At 57.8% G+C, this 15,524-nt stretch overlaps 1 long non-coding RNA gene across 1 annotated transcript; it reads left to right on the top strand.

Moving 5' to 3' along the window:
- The first annotated feature begins 2,562 nt into the window (after positions 1-2,562).
- LOC308232549 lies at positions 2,563-4,050 on the top strand. The gene is made up of 2 exons (XR_013958845.1): positions 2,563-2,670; positions 3,449-4,050. It is a non-coding gene; the product is annotated as an uncharacterized lncRNA (long non-coding RNA).
- Positions 4,051-15,524: the final 11,474 nt, after the last annotated feature.

Here is a 15,524-nt window from a genome sequence, read left to right on the forward strand (position 1 = left end):
AGGCTACATGCAAATGAGGCGATGCGGTTATTGGATTATATGTAAATGAGGCGACTGATTAAGCGCATGCAAACGGTGCTATGCAAATGAGTCCTGATCCCGCCACTGCATCTTTAGGCCAGTGAGCTCTATATGCTAATGAGTCCTATGCTAATGAACCCCATGCTAATAGGCGTCCTTACAGGCACCAACCAATCACGTTCCTTTATGCAAATCAGCCCCATGTTAATGAGCTCGATGCTAACGAGACACCCCCTCCGTTAACGCCCCTCCGCACCCTTGTTTTGGCGCCCTCCGGTAGGGGGCGGTAGCGCTTTCGCCACGCCCCCTTAAGCCCCGCCCGCATCCAGGCGGCGGCGGGAAAATGACGCCATAAGGGCGGGAACGGGCGGTGACGTCAGCGGTGACGTTTGAACGGGATGGGGGAGGGGGTTGTTTGTCCCTGAGCGGCTTAATTGGGGGGGTGATGACGTCATTAATGACGTCCGGCCCGACCGGTTTTGGGGCTTCAATGGGTTAATTACGGGGGGGGAGGGGGGGGGCGTCGGCGGTGACGTCACCCGTTTGGCGCGCAATTACGAGCGTTTGTGGCGCGCCCTGACCTCAATGAGAGGCTTGGGGGGGGGGGGGAGGGGGGGGCAATGATGGGGTTCGGGGGGGGGGGGAGGGGTTTAAGGGGGCCCCTCCCGCGGCTGCAGCCCCAGAGCGGAGCCGAACGCGTCCGGAGCAGGCAAGAAACGGGGGGAGGGGGGGGCGTTTTGGGGCGTTTCGGTGAATTTGGGGTCTTTCTGGGGGTAACGAAAGATGGGTGCGGGTGGTTAAGGGGGCGTTTGGGGGCGTTTCGGGGTGTTTGGGGGCGTTTTGGGGGTAACTACGGGCGTTTTGGGGCGTTTCGGGGTGTTTTGGAGGGCGTTTTGGGGTGTTCTGGGCGGGTTTGAGGGGGTTTGGGGGCGTTTTGGGGTCCTTGGGGGGTAACCACAGGCGTTTGGGGGCGTTTGAGGGTGTTTTGGGGTGGTTTCGGGGGTGTTGGCGGGCGGTTTGGGGTAACTACAGGCGTTTGAGGGTGTTTCTGAGGGCGTTCGAGGCGTTTTGGGGTGGTTTTGAGGCGTTTTGGGGCGGTTTAGGGGCATTTGGGGGTGTTTCGGGGCCATTTTGGGGTGTTTCGGGGTGGTTTTAAGGGTGTTATGGGGTACTTTCGGGTGTTTTGGGGGTGTTTTGGGGGTGCTTTGGGGGTATTTTGGGGTGTTTGGGGAGCGGTTTGGGGTGTTTTAGTGTATTTTGGGGTGTTTTATGTTATTTTGGGGTGGTTTAGGGTGTTTCAGGGTGGTTTGCGGTGTTTTAGGGGTGTTTTAGGCGGGTTTTGGGGTGGTTTGGGGTATTTTGGGGTGTTTTAGGGTATTTTGGGGGTGTTTTGGGGGTGTTTTGGGGTGTTTTAGGGTGTTTCAGGGTGTTTTGGGGTGTTTTAGGGTATTTCGGGGTGGTTTGGGGTGGTTTAGGATATTTCGGGGTATTTCGGGGGTATTTTGGGGTGTTTCAGGGTGTTTTGGGGGTGTTTTGGGGTGGTTTGGGGGTGTTTCGGGGTGTTTTAGGGTGTTTCAGGGTGGTTTGGGGTGGTTTAGGGTATTTCGGGGTGTTTTGGGGGTATTTCGGGGTGTTTTGGGGGTGTTTTGGGGTGGTTTGGGGGTGTTTCGGGGTGTTTTAGGGTGTTTCAGGGTGGTTTGGGGTGGTTTAGGGTATTTCGGGGTGTTTTGGGGGTATTTCGGGGTGTTTTGGGGGTGTTTTGGGGTGGTTTGGGGGTGTTTCGGGGTGTTTTAGGGTGTTTCAGGGTGGTTTGGGGTGGTTTAGGGTATTTCGGGGTGTTTTGGGGGTATTTCGGGGTGTTTTGGGGGTGTTTTGGGGTGGTTTGGGGGTGTTTCGGGGTGTTTTAGGGTGTTTCAGGGTGGTTTGGGGTGGTTTAGGGTATTTCGGGGTGTTTTGGGGGTATTTCGGGGTGTTTTGGGGGTGTTTTGGGGTGGTTTGGGGGTGTTTCGGGGTGTTTTAGGGTGTTTCAGGGTGGTTTGGGGTGGTTTAGGGTATTTCGGGGTATTTTGGGGGTATTTCGGGGTGTTTTGGGGGTATTTCGGGGTATTTTGGGGGTGTTTTGGGGTGGTTTGGGGGTGTTTCGGGGTGTTTTAGGGTGTTTCAGGGTGGTTTGGGGTGGTTTAGGGTATTTCGGGGTGTTTTGGGGGTATTTCGGGGTGTTTTGGGGGTGTTTTGGGGTGGTTTGGGGGTGTTTCGGGGTGTTTTAGGGTGTTTCAGGGTGGTTTGGGGTGGTTTAGGGTATTTCGGGGTGTTTTGGGGGTATTTCGGGGTGTTTTGGGGGTGTTTTGGGGTGGTTTGGGGGTGTTTCGGGGTGTTTTAGGGTGTTTCAGGGTGGTTTGGGGTGGTTTAGGGTATTTCGGGGTATTTTGAGGGTATTTCGGGGTGTTTTGGGGGTATTTCGGGGTGTTTTGGGGGTGTTTTGGGGCGGTTCCCCCCGCTTTCGGTGACGGGGGGGGGGGGTCCGGCCGCAGGTTGGGGGGGGCCATGGGGCGCCTGTGCCGGTGCCGGGGTCGCAGCCGGGGTCGCAGCCGGGGTCAAGGTCGGGGTCAGCGGCGCCCGCGCCCGAAGCCCTGCGGGTGCCCCGGCAAGGTAGGGCCCCGGTTTGGGGCCAATTCAGGCCTTTTTGGTTAAATCGGGCTCTTGGGGGGAAATCTGGGCGTTTTAGGGGAAATTTGGGCGTTTGGGGGGAAATTTGGGCGTTTTCGAGCTGAATTTGGGCGTTTTCGGGCTGAATTCGGGTGGTTTGGGGGTAAAATGGGGCAGTTTCGGGGTGAATTTGGGGGGTTTGGGGGCAGACACGGGCGGGTTGGGGGTAAAATTGGATGGTTTGGGTAAATTGGGGCGGTTTGGGCTGGATTTAGGTGTTGAAGAGGTGAATTTGGGCGGGTTTGGGGTGAATTTGACCGGTTTGGCTGTGAAATCGGTCATTTTGGGGGTAAAATGTGGGAATTTGTGGCTGATTTGGGGCGTTTGGGGGTAAATTTAGGTGTTCTGGGGTGAAATTGGGCATTTTGAGGGTGAAATTGGGCGGGTTTAGGGTGAATTTGGGCATTTTGGGGTGAATTTGGGTGGTTTTGGGGTGAAATTGGGCATTTTGGGGTGAATTTGGGCATTTTGAGGGTGAAATTGGGTATTTTGGGGTGAATTTGGGCGGTTTTGGGGTAAAATTGGGTATTTTGGGGTGAATTTGGGCGGTTTGGGGGTAAAATTGGGCATTTTGGGGTGAATTTGGGCATTTTGGGGTGAATTCGGGCGGTTTTGGGGTGAATTCGGGCCGTTTTGGGGTGAATTCGGGCGGTTTTGGGGTGAATTCGGGCGGGTTTGGGTCGTTTTCTTGGCGCCCCGTTCTCACATCTCCCCTTTGCAGCCCAGCTGCTGCCCGCCGATGACGTCGCCGATGACGTCGCCGATGACGTCGCCGCCGCTCGCCGTGACCACCACCTACATCATCTGGCCCCCCCCCGCCATCGCCACCATGGGGGGGCCCCGCGTGGCCGTTGTTGGGGTCCCCGAGCCCCCAAAATGCTGCTTTTAGCCCTAAACGCTCCTTTTAGACCCAAAACCGCTGCTTTTAGACCCAAAAATGCTGCTTTTAGACCCCAAAACGCTGCTTTTAGACCTAAACGCTCCTTTTAGACCCAAAAATGCTGGTTTTAGCCCCAAAAATGCTGGGTTTTGCCCCAAACCGCTGCTTTTTGCCCCCAGATCGCCATTTTGGGGCCGTTTGAACCCCAAAGTATGATCTTTCACCCAAAAATCCACCTCCCCCCAACCCCCCCCCTTTCCCAAAGGGAATTCGGCAACGAAGCGACTTCTGCCCCAAAACCACCGTTTCTCACCCCAAAACCACCCAAACTCACTCCAAAACGCCCAAATTTACCCCAAACCCGTCCAAATTTACCCCCAAATCGCCCGAATTTACCCCAAAACCACCCAAATTCACTCCAAAATAAACAAATTTACCCAAAACCGCGCAAATTAGCACCAAAACGTCCAAACCCACCCGAATTTACGCCAAAACGGCCCAAATTCACCCGAAAACGGCCAAATTCACCCGAAAACGGCCAAATTCAACCGAAAACGGCCCAAATTCACCCGAAAACGGCCCAAATTCACCCGAAAACGGCCAAATCCGGCCCCAAACGGGTTAAATTTTCTCCGCCCCGAAACCTTTGCCCCAAAACCGGGGTTTTTTTGGGGGGTGGGGCCAGAAAAAATCGATCCCCGGCCCCAAAATGACGATTTTTTAACCCAAAACTCGACCTCGGGGGGGGGGGGGGGGGTGTTTTGCCCTAAACCGGCCGTTTTCAGCCCCAAAACGTTGGGAAAGGCGGGATTTCGCGCTGAAAACGCCCAAATTTGACACCCAACCCCTTTATGGGCCCCAAAAAGCGGCGTTTTCAGCCCAAAACGGGCGTGGGGGGGGGGGGGGAGGGGGGGCACCCGCTCGCTTCCCGCCCCCGAATTCCCCCTTTTCCACCTTAAAACCCGGCGCTGATGACGACATCGCGTCCTTTTGGCGCCAAAACGGAGGGGGGGGGGGGGGAACATCCGGGTCTGTGGGAGGGGGCGGGGCCAAGGGAGGGGGCGGGGCCATGGAGGGAGAAGGCGCCACGGGGGGGGTCGTGCTCCTGACCCGGGTCCTGCCGGGGGGGGGGGGCACCGGAAGTTGGGGGGGGAGCCCCTGGCGGTGGGGGTGAGTGAGGAGGGGGCTGTGGGGCTCTATGGGTCTCTATGGGGTCTCTATGGGGTCTCTATGGGTCTCTATGGGGCTCTATGGGGTCTCTATGGGTCTCTATGGGGCTCTATGGGGTCTCTATGGGTCTCTATGGGGTCTCTATGGGGTCTCTATGGGTCTCTATGGGGTCTCTATGGGTCTCTATGGGGCTCTATGGGGTCTCTATGGGGCTCTATGGGGCTCTATGGGGTCTCTATGGGTCTCTATGGGGTCTCTATGGGGCTCTATGGGGCTCTATGGGGTCTCTATGGGTCTCTATGGGGCTCTATGGGGTCTCTATGGGTCTCTATGGGTCTCTATGGGTCTCTATGGGTCTCTATGGGTCTCTATGGGGTCTCTTTGGGGTCTCTATGGGTCCCTATGGGTCCCTATGGGTCCCTATGGGTCTCTATGGGGTCTCTATGGGTCTCTAGGGGTCTCTATGGGGTCTCTATGGGGTCTCTATGGGTCTCTATGGGTCTCTATAGGGGCTCTATGGGGCTCTATGGGTCTCTATGGGTCTCTATGGGGTCTCTATGGGTCTCTATGGGTCTCTATGGGGTCTCTATGGGTCCCTATGGGTCCCTATGGGTCCCTATGGGTCTCTATGGGGTCTCTATGGGTCTCTATGGGTCTCTATGGGGTCTCTATGAGGTCTCTATAGGTCTCTATAGGTCTCTATGGGTCTCTCTCTATGGGTCTCTATGGGTCTCTCTGGGGTCTCTCTGGGGTCTCTATGGGTCCCTATGGGGTCTCTATGGGGTCTCTATGGGTCTCTATGGGTCTCTATGGGGTCTCTATGGGTCTCTATGGGTCTCTATGGGATCTCTATGGGGTCTCTATGGGTCTCTATGGGTCTCTATGGGTCTCTATGGGTCTCTATGGGGGCTCTATGGGGCTCTATGGGGGCTCTATGGGGCTCTATGGGGCTCTATGGGTCCCCGCAGGTGTCGCAGCTCCTGTTGGGGGCGCTGCAGTGCGCGCTGGGGGGGGCGCTCTTCGTGGCCCTGCAGGACCCCCTGGGGGTGCAGCTCGGGGCCCCCATCGGGGCCGGAGCCATGGTGAGGGGGGGGCACTTATGGGGCAGGGGGTTATGGGGCAGGGGGGCACTTATGGGGCAGAGAGGGGGCACTTATGGGGTAGGGAGGACACTTGTGGGGCAGGGGGGTTATGGGGCAGGGGGCACTTATGGGGCAGAGAGGGGGCACTTATGGGGTAGGGAGGACACTTGTGGGGCAGGGGGGTTATGGGGCAGGGGGCACTTATGGGGCAGAGAGGGGGCACTTATGGGGTAGGGAGGACGGTTATGGGGCAGGGGGGCACTTATGGGGCCGGGGGTGTGTTTGTGGGGTGGAATGGGGCAGTGGGGTTATGGGGTTCTTATGGGGCGGGGGGTGGTTATGGGGTGGGGGGCACTTATATAGGGTACTATGGGGCAGAGTGGGCTCATGTTGGACTCGTGGGAGGCACTTATGGGGTGGGCCCCACTTATGGGGCAGAGCGTGACCCACATCTACCCCCCCCCCAGCTGATGGTGTCGGGGGCGGTGCTGGTGGCGCTGGCGCAGAGACCTTCTGTGGGGCGGGTGAGTGGGGGGGCACTTATGGGGTGGGGGGCACTTGTGGGGCAGCTATGGGGTGCTATGGGCTGGCTCTGGGGCAGATATGGGGCACTGTAGGGTGCTATGGGGCACTATAGAGTGCTGTGGGGCCCTATGGGATGCTATAGGGCACGGTGGGGTGCTATGGCTTGGCTATGGGGCATGATGTGGGGCTGGTGACCTGGGAGGGATGCCCCATAGGCTGCCCCATAGGCCCACATGTGGGGCTGCCCCATAGGCACGGGCAGCGCTGGCCCTGGGGATCGTGGCCTCCATCGGCTCCTTCCTGGCGCTGGGGCTGCAGGGGCTGCTCCTGACCCACACCTGCATCATGTGCCACAACCTGGGGCCCTCCGAGGAGGTAGAGGGCGCTATGGGGTCTCTATGGGTCTCTATGGGGCTCTATGGGGCTCTATGGGGACTCTATGGGGTCTCTATGGGTCTCTATGGGGTCTCTATGGGGTCTCCATGGGGTCTCCATGGGGTCTCTGTGGGGTCTCCATGGGGTCTCCATGGGGTCTCTATGGGGTCTCTATGGGACTCTATGGGGCTCTATGGGGTCTCTATGGGGTCCCTATGGAGCTCTATGGGGTCTCCATGGGGTCTCCATGGGGTCTCTGTGGGGTCTCTATGGGGCTCTATGGGTCCCTATGGGTCTCTATGGGGTCTCTATGGGGTCCCTATGGAGCTCTATGGGGTCTCTATGGGACTCTATGGGGCTCTATGGGGTCTCTATGGGGCTCTATGGGGGCTCTATGGGGTCTCTATGGGTCTCTATGGGGGCTCTATGGGTCCCTATGGGGCTCTATGGGGCTCTATAGGGTCTCTATGGGTCCCTATGGGGCTCTATGGGTCTCTATGGGTCTCTATGGGGTCTCTATGGGATCTCTATGGGTCTCTATGGGGTCTCTATGGGGTCTCTATGGGTCTCTATGGGGTCTCTATGGGGTCTCTATGGGTCCCTATGGGGCTCTATGGGTCTCTATGGGGTCCCTATGGGTCTCTATGGGTCTCTATGGGGTCTCTATGGGATCTCTATGGGTCTCTATGGGATCTCTATGGGGTCTCTATGGGTCCCTATGGGGCTCTATGGGTCTCTATGGGGTCCCTATGGGTCTCTATGGGGCTCTATGGGGCTCTATGGGGTCTCTATGGGGCTCTATGGGGTCCCTATGGGTCTCTATGGGGCTCTATGGGGTCCCTATGGGTCTCTATGAGGTCTCTATGGGTCCCTATGGGTCTCTATGGGGTCTCTATGGGTCTCTATGGGTCTCTATGGGGTCTCTATGGGTCCCTATGGGTCCCTATGGGTCTCTATGGGGTCTCTATGGGTCCCTATGGGGCTCTATGGGGCCCGCAGCCTCCTCCCCCTTCGCCGCCGCCAGGGGGCGCTGCTGGGCGCGCACGCGCTGTTGCTGACGGCGGCGGCGGCCGCGGCCGCGCTCGCCGTGACCGGGTCGGTGGCGGCCGCCAGGGGGCGCCAAAAGGCGCGGGAGGGGCCGGTGAGTGCAGGGGGCGGGGCCACTGGGAGGGGGGGCTGGGGGCGGGGCCACGGCCCTGACCCCGCCCCCTCCCTCCTCCCCCCAGCCCGTTGTGCTCTACCAGACGTCACTGCCGGGGGCGGGGCTGGGCGGGGCCACGCCCCCCTCTGGCCCCGCCCCTCAATAAAGGCCTATTGGGCGCCATAGGGTGCTGTGTATGGACCAATAAAGCCCAGTATGGACCAGTATAGCCCAGTAAGGACCAGTATAGCCCAGTATGGACCAGTAAAGCCCAGTATGGACCAGTATAGCCCAGTAAGGACCAGTAAAGCCCAGTATGGACCAGTATAGCCCAGTAAGGACCAGTATAGCCCATTATGGACCAGTAAAGCCCAGTATGGACCAGTATAGCCCAGTAAGGACCAGTATAGCCCATTATGGACCAGTATAGCCCAGTAAGGACCAGTATAGCCCATTATGGACCAGTATAGCCCAGTAAGGACCAGTATAGCCCATTATGGACCAGTATAGCCCAGTAAGGACCAGTATAGCCCATTATGGACCAGTATTGCCCAGTATGGACCAGTACAGTCCATTATGGACCAGTACTCCCCATAGGGCACCTTAAGCCCCGCCCCTTTCCCCTTAAGCCCCGCCCCCCGAACGCAGCGCCCCCTAGCGGCGGTTACCAAACAGCTCCTTTATTGGGGGGGGGTGACCCCAAAACCTCCCCCCCCCCCCCCATTGGGACCCCCCCATTATGGAGGGGTCCCATTGAGGGGGTCCTATGGGGGGGGTCCCATATGGGTGCTATGGGGGGTCCCCAATTGGGGGGGGGTCGAATATGGGGGTCCTATGGGGTGAGAGGGACCCAGTATTGGGGTGCTGGGGGGGTCCCATATAGGAAGGTCCCATTGGGGTCTATAGGGGGGTCCTATGGGCGGGGGGGACCCAATATTGGGGTGCTATGGGGGGGGGTCCCATATGGGAAGGTCCCATTGGGGTCTATAGGGGGGTCCTATGGGTGGGGGGACCCAATATTGGGGTGCTGGGGGGGGGTCCCATATGGGAAGGTCCCATTGGGGTCTATAGGGGGGTCCTATGGGTGGGGGGGACCCAATATTGGGGTGCTGAGGGGGGTCTCATATGGGAAGGTCCCATTGGGGTCTATGGGGGGGTCCTATGGGGTGGGGGGGGACCCAATATTGGGGTGCTGGGGGGGTCTCATATGGGAAGGTCCCATTGGGGTCTATAGGGGGGTCCTATGGGGTGGGGGGGGACCCAATATTGGGGTGCTGGGGGGGTCCCATATGGGAAGGTCCCATTGGGGTCTATAGGGGGGTCCTATGGGGTGGGGGGGGACCCAATATTGGGGTGCTGGGGGGGGTCCCCATGCGTGCAAGGTGCAATGGGGGGGCACCCCACTTTTGGGGTACCCCCCCCTCTAATGGGTGTTGAGGGGGGCCCATAATGGGTGCCCCCCATTGGGGTTTCCTTGGCTCCGTCTATGGGGGGGGGACCCCCAAATCCCCCCCCCCATCCCCATTCATTAACATGGGGGGGGGGGCTGGTTCATGCTCCAGGGGGCGTGGCTACGCCGTGGCCGCGGGGGCTGCTGGGAAAGAGGAGGTCAAGGGGGGGGGTTCATTACAGAGACCCAAAATCGCCTTAATTCACCCCAAAACCTTGCCCCCCCCATTGACCCCCCATTATTGGCACTTACTGGGGGTCTTGCTCGGCTGCCGGGGGTCCGGGGGGCTGTAAAAGGGGGGGGTCAATGGGGGAACCCCAATAGATGGGGGTCAGTGTATGGGGGCAGCCTGTATATGGGGGGGGTCCCAGTATAGGGGTCTATGGGGGGGAGTTCCCATTATAGGGGTCTACAGGAGGGGGGGGTTCCCATTATGGGGGTCTATGGGGGGGAGATCCCATTATGGGGGTCTATGGGGGAGGTTCCCATTATGGGGGTCTGTGGGGGTGTTCCCATTATGAGGGTCTATGGGGGGAGGTTCCCATTATCGGGGTCTATGGGGGGGTGTTCCCATTATCGGGGTCTATGGGGGAGTGGCTCCCATTATGGGGGTCTATGGGGGGAGGTTCCCATTATCGGGGTCTATGGGGGGGGTCCCATTATGGGGGTCTATGGGGGGGTGTTCCCATTATCGGGGTCTGTTGGGGAGGTTTCCATTATGGGGGTCTATGGGGGGGTTCCATTATGGGGGTCTATGGGGGGGTGTTCCCATTATCGGGGTCTATGGGGGGGGGTTCCCATTATGAGGGTCTATGGGGGGAGGTTCCCATTATCGGGGTCTATGGGGGGTTGTTCCCATTATCGGGGTCTATGGGGGGGGGTTCCCATTATGGGGGTCTATGGGGGGGGGTTCCCATTATCGGGGTCTCACCTTGGCTCCGCCTTTTTGCACTTGAACTTCTTACCTGGGGGGGGGGGGGGGGGGCACAAAAAGAACCCAAAATGGGGCGGGTTTGGGGCAGTTTGGGCTGGTTTAGGGCGGTTTGGGGCGGTTTGAGCTGTTGGAAGCTGGTTTGGGCTGGTTTGGGCTGGTTTTTACCGGTTTGGGCTCTTTCAGGGGTATTTTGGGGTATTTGGGCTGGTTTTTTACCGGTTTGGGCTGGTTTTGGGGTATTTGGGGCTGGTTTTTACCGGTTTGGGCTGGTTTTGGGGTATTTGGGGCTGGTTTTTACCGGTTTGGGCTGGTTTTGGGGTATTTGGGGCTGGTTTTTACCGGTTTGGGCTGGTTTGGGGGTATTTGGGGCTGGTTTTTACCGGTTTGGGCTGGTTTTGGGGTATTTGGGCTGGTTTTTACCGGTTTGGGCTGGTTTTGGGGTATTTGGGGCTGGTTTTTTACCGGTTTGGGCTGGTTTTGGGGTATTTGGGGCTGGTTTTTACCGGTTTGGGCTGGTTTTGGGGTATTTGGGGCTGGTTTTTACCGGTTTGGGCTGGTTTTGGGATGGTTTTTGGGGGGGGGGGGGGCACTCACTGAGCGCGATGAGGACCCCGAGCACGAACATGACGATGGCGAGAACCAACCCCGCCAGGCGCAGGGACTCGTAATCTGGGGGGGACACCCAAAACCACCCCAAATCACCCCAAAATCGACCCAAAACCACCCAAAACTGCCCAAAATCGACCCAAAACCACCCAAAACTGCCCAAAATCGACCCAAAACCACCCCAAATCAGCCCAAAATCGACCCAAAACCACCCAAAACTGCCCAAAATCGACCCAAAACCACCCCAAATCAGCCCAAAATCACCCCAAAACCACCCCAAATCAGCCCAAAATCACCCCAAAACCACCCCAAATCAGCCCAAAATCGACCCAAAACCACCCCAAATCAGCCCAAAATCAACCCAAAACCACCCCAAATCACCCCAAAACCACCCCAAATCAGCCCAAAATCGACCCAAATCACCCCAAAACTGCCCAAAATCAACCCAAAACCACCCCAAATCAGCCCAAAATCGACCCAAATCACCCCAAAACTGCCCAAAATCAACCCAAAACCACCCCAAATCAGCCCAAAATCGACCCAAAACCACCCCAAATCAGCCCCAAATCACCCCAAAACCACCCCAAATCAGCCCAAAATCACCCCAAAACCACCCCAAATCAGCCCAAAATCGACCCAAAACCACCCCAAATCAGCCCAAAATCACCCCAAAACCACCCCAAATCAGCCCAAAATCGACCCAAAACCACCCCAAATCAGCCCAAAATCGACCCAAAACCACCCCAAATCAGCCCAAAATCACCCCAAAACCACCCCAAATCACCCCAAAATCACCCCAAAACCACCCCAAATCACCCCAAAACCACCCCAAATCAGCCCAAAATCGACCCAAAACCACCCCAAAACTGCCCAAAATCAACCCAAAACCACCCCAAATCACCCCAAAACCACCCCAAACCACCCCTCTGCACCCCAGATACTCCCCTACGGGAACCCCATCTATGCTATAGGACCCCCAAACCCCCCTATAGGACCCCCTTATACTCACATTAGAACCCTCCCCCCATGGAACCCCCCCCCACCCCTATAGAACCCCCCCCCATACACTCCTATAGAACACCCCCATATACCCCTATAGGACCCCCCATATATCGCTGTAGGAGCCCCATATACCCCTATAGAACTCCCCATACACCCCTATGGAACCCCCATACACTCCTATAGAACACCCCCATATACCCCTATAGAACCCCCCATATATCCCTGTAGGAGCCACATATACCCCTATAGAACCCCCCATACACCCCTATAGGACCCGCATACACCCGTATAGGACCCCTATATACCCCTATAGAACCCCCCATACACTCCTATAGGACCCTCCATATACCCCTATAGGACCCCCATACACCCATATAGAAACCCCCATATACTCGTATATAACCCCCCATATACCCCTATAGAACCCCCCATACACCCCTATAGGAGCCCCACATACCTTTATAGAACCCCCCCATATACCCCTAGGGAACCCCCATACACTCCTATAGGACCCCCCCGTATACCCCTATAGGACTCCCGTATACCCCTATAGGACCCCCCCCATACCCCTGTAGAACCCCCCATATACCCCTATAGAACCCCCCATATACCCCTATAGGACCCCCATATACCCCTATAGAACCCCCCATATACCCCTATAGGACCCCCATATACCCCTATAGAACCCCCCATATACCCCTATAGGACCCCCATATACCCCTATAGAATCCCCCATATACCCCTATAGGACCCCCATATACCCCTATAGGACCCCCCATATACCCCATAGGACCCCCATATACCCCTATAGAATCCCCCATATACCCCTATAGGACCCCCATATACCCCTATAGAATCCCCCATATACCCCTATAGGACCCCCATATACCCCTATAGAATCCCCCATATACCCCTATAGGACCCCCATATACCCCTATAGAACCCCCCATATACCCCTATAGGACCCCCATATACCCCTATAGAATCCCCCATATACCCCTATAGGACCCCCATATACCCCTATAGAATCCCCCATATACCCCTATAGGACCCCCATATACCCCTATAGGACCCCCCCCATACCCCTGTAGAACCCCCCATATACCCCTATAGAACCCCCCATATACCCCTATAGGACCCCCATATACCCCTATAGAACCCCCCCATATACCCCTATAGGACCCCCATATACCCCTATAGAACCCCCCATATACCCCTATAGGACCCCCATATACCCCTATAGAATCCCCCATATACCCCTATAGGACCCCCATATACCCCTATAGGACCCCCCATATACCCCTATAGGACCCCCATATACCCCTATAGAACCCCCCATATACCCCTATAGGACCCCCATATACCCCTATAGGACCCCCCATATACCCCTATAGGACCCCCATGTACCCCTATAGGACCCCCCCCATATCTCACCGTAATTAAAGGGGTCCTTGGCCCGAGCGGCTTCTGGGGGGGGGGTGAAGGATGATCCCATGGGATGGGGATGGGAATGGGGGGGGGATCCCATGGGATGGGGATGGGAATGGGGGGGGGGATCCCATGGGATGGGGATGGGAATGGGGGGGGGGGATCCCATGGGATGGGGATGGGAATGGGGGGGGGGGATCCCATGGGATGGGGATGGGAATGGGGGGGGGGGATCCCATGGGATGGGGATGGGAATGGGGGGGGGGGATCCCATGGGATGGGGATGGGAATGGGGGGGGGGATCCCATGGGATGGGGATGGGAATGGGGGGGGGGGATCCCATGGGATGGGGATGGGAATGGGGGGGGGGGATCCCATGGGATGGGGATGGGAATGGGGGGGGGGATCCCATGGGATGGGGATGGGAATGGGGGGGGGGGATCCCATGGGATGGGGTTGGGATCAATTTCCCCCCCCCCCCCGATGCGGGCGCAGCCGCAGCGCAACGCGCAGTGCGGGGACGCGCAGCCCATAGAGCCCCATAGAGCCCTATAGCGCCCCATAGCGCCCCATAGCGCCCCATAGCGCCCCATAGCGTCCCATAGCAGCCTATAGGAGCCCATAGCATCTATTCGGTACCCACCTGTATCCTGCACCCAGCACCCCCCCTCCAGCATCCATCCTGCACCCCATAGCACCCCGTAGCCCTTTATAGCACCCCAATAGCAGCCTACAGCACCCCATAGCACCCCAATAGCGGCCTATAGCACCCCAGAGCACTCCCAGAGCATCCCGTAGCACCCTACAGCACCTCATAGCATCCCCGAGCACCCTATAGCATCCATCCTGCACCCACCTGTATCCTGCACCCAGCACCCCATTAGCATCCCCACAGCACCCGCCCTGCACCCCATAGCGCCCCATAGCACCCGCCCTGCACCCCATAGCGCCCCATAGCACCCGCCCTGCACCCCATAGCGCCCCATAGCACCCGCCCTGCACCCCATAGCGCCCCATAGCACCCGCCCTGCGTGCTGCATCACCCTGCACCACCTGTATCCCGCACCCAGCACCCCCATTACCCCATTAACACGCCATAGCACCCATCCTGCACCCCCTTAGCGCCCCATAGCACCCCCCCATAGCACCCCATAGCACCCCCCCGCACCCCATAGCGCCCCATAACATCCCACCTGCATGCTGCATCACCCTGCACCCACCTGTATCCTGCACCAAGCACCCTATAGCATCCATCCTGCGCCCCACAGCACCCATCCTGCGCCCCATAGCACCCATCCTGCATCCCCATAGCACCCCGTAGCACCCATTAGCACCCCACAGCACCCATCCTACATCCCCATAGCATCCCCCCTGCATCACGTCCCCCTCAGCATCCACCTGTACCTGCACCCAGCGCCCCATAGCACCCATAGCGCCCCATAGCACCCCATAGCACCCATCCTGCATCCCATAGCATCCTCCCCTGCATCCTTCACCCCTCAGCATCCATCCTGCACCCACCTGTATCCTGCACCCATTGCTCCCCATAGCGCCCCATAGCGCCCCATAGCGCCCCATAGCGCCCCATAGCGCCCCATAGCGCCCCATAGCGCCCGTACCCCCCATCGCTGCCTCCGTAGGGGTCGCCATTGGCTCTCGGCTCCTTTCGGCTCCGCTCGGCTCCGCTCGGTACCGGAGCGATGCGGCAGCGGGGGGGGGGGGGGGGAGGAGATGCGGAGGCCACGCCCACAGGAGCAGGACCCCCCCCCCCCCCATAATCCCTCTATGGGAGTGAAACCACCCAAAAACGCTTTAAATCAGCCCAAAAACGCTTTTAATCAGCCCAAAAACGCTTTAAATCAGCCCAGAAATGGTTTAAATCAGCCAAAACCGGTTTAAATCAGCCCCAAAACGCTTTAAATCAGCCCAAAAATGGTTTAAGGCAGCCCAAAACGCTTTAAATCAGCCCCAAAACGCTTTAAATCAGCCCCAAAACGCCTTAAATTCCTCCAAACCCGCCTTCAATCCATCTAAAACCACCTTCAATCCGTTAAAACCACCTTAAATCCACAAAACCACCTTAAACCAGCCCCAAAACCACCTTAAATCACCCCAAAACCACCTTAAACCACCCCAAAACCACCTTAAATCACCCCAAAACCACCTTAAACCACCCCCAAACCACCTTAAATCACCCCAAAACC

Source organism: Psittacula echo, assembly GCF_963264785.1.
Source record: "Psittacula echo genome assembly, contig: SCAFFOLD_175, whole genome shotgun sequence".
Lineage (NCBI taxonomy): Eukaryota > Metazoa > Chordata > Aves > Psittaciformes > Psittacidae > Psittacula > Psittacula echo.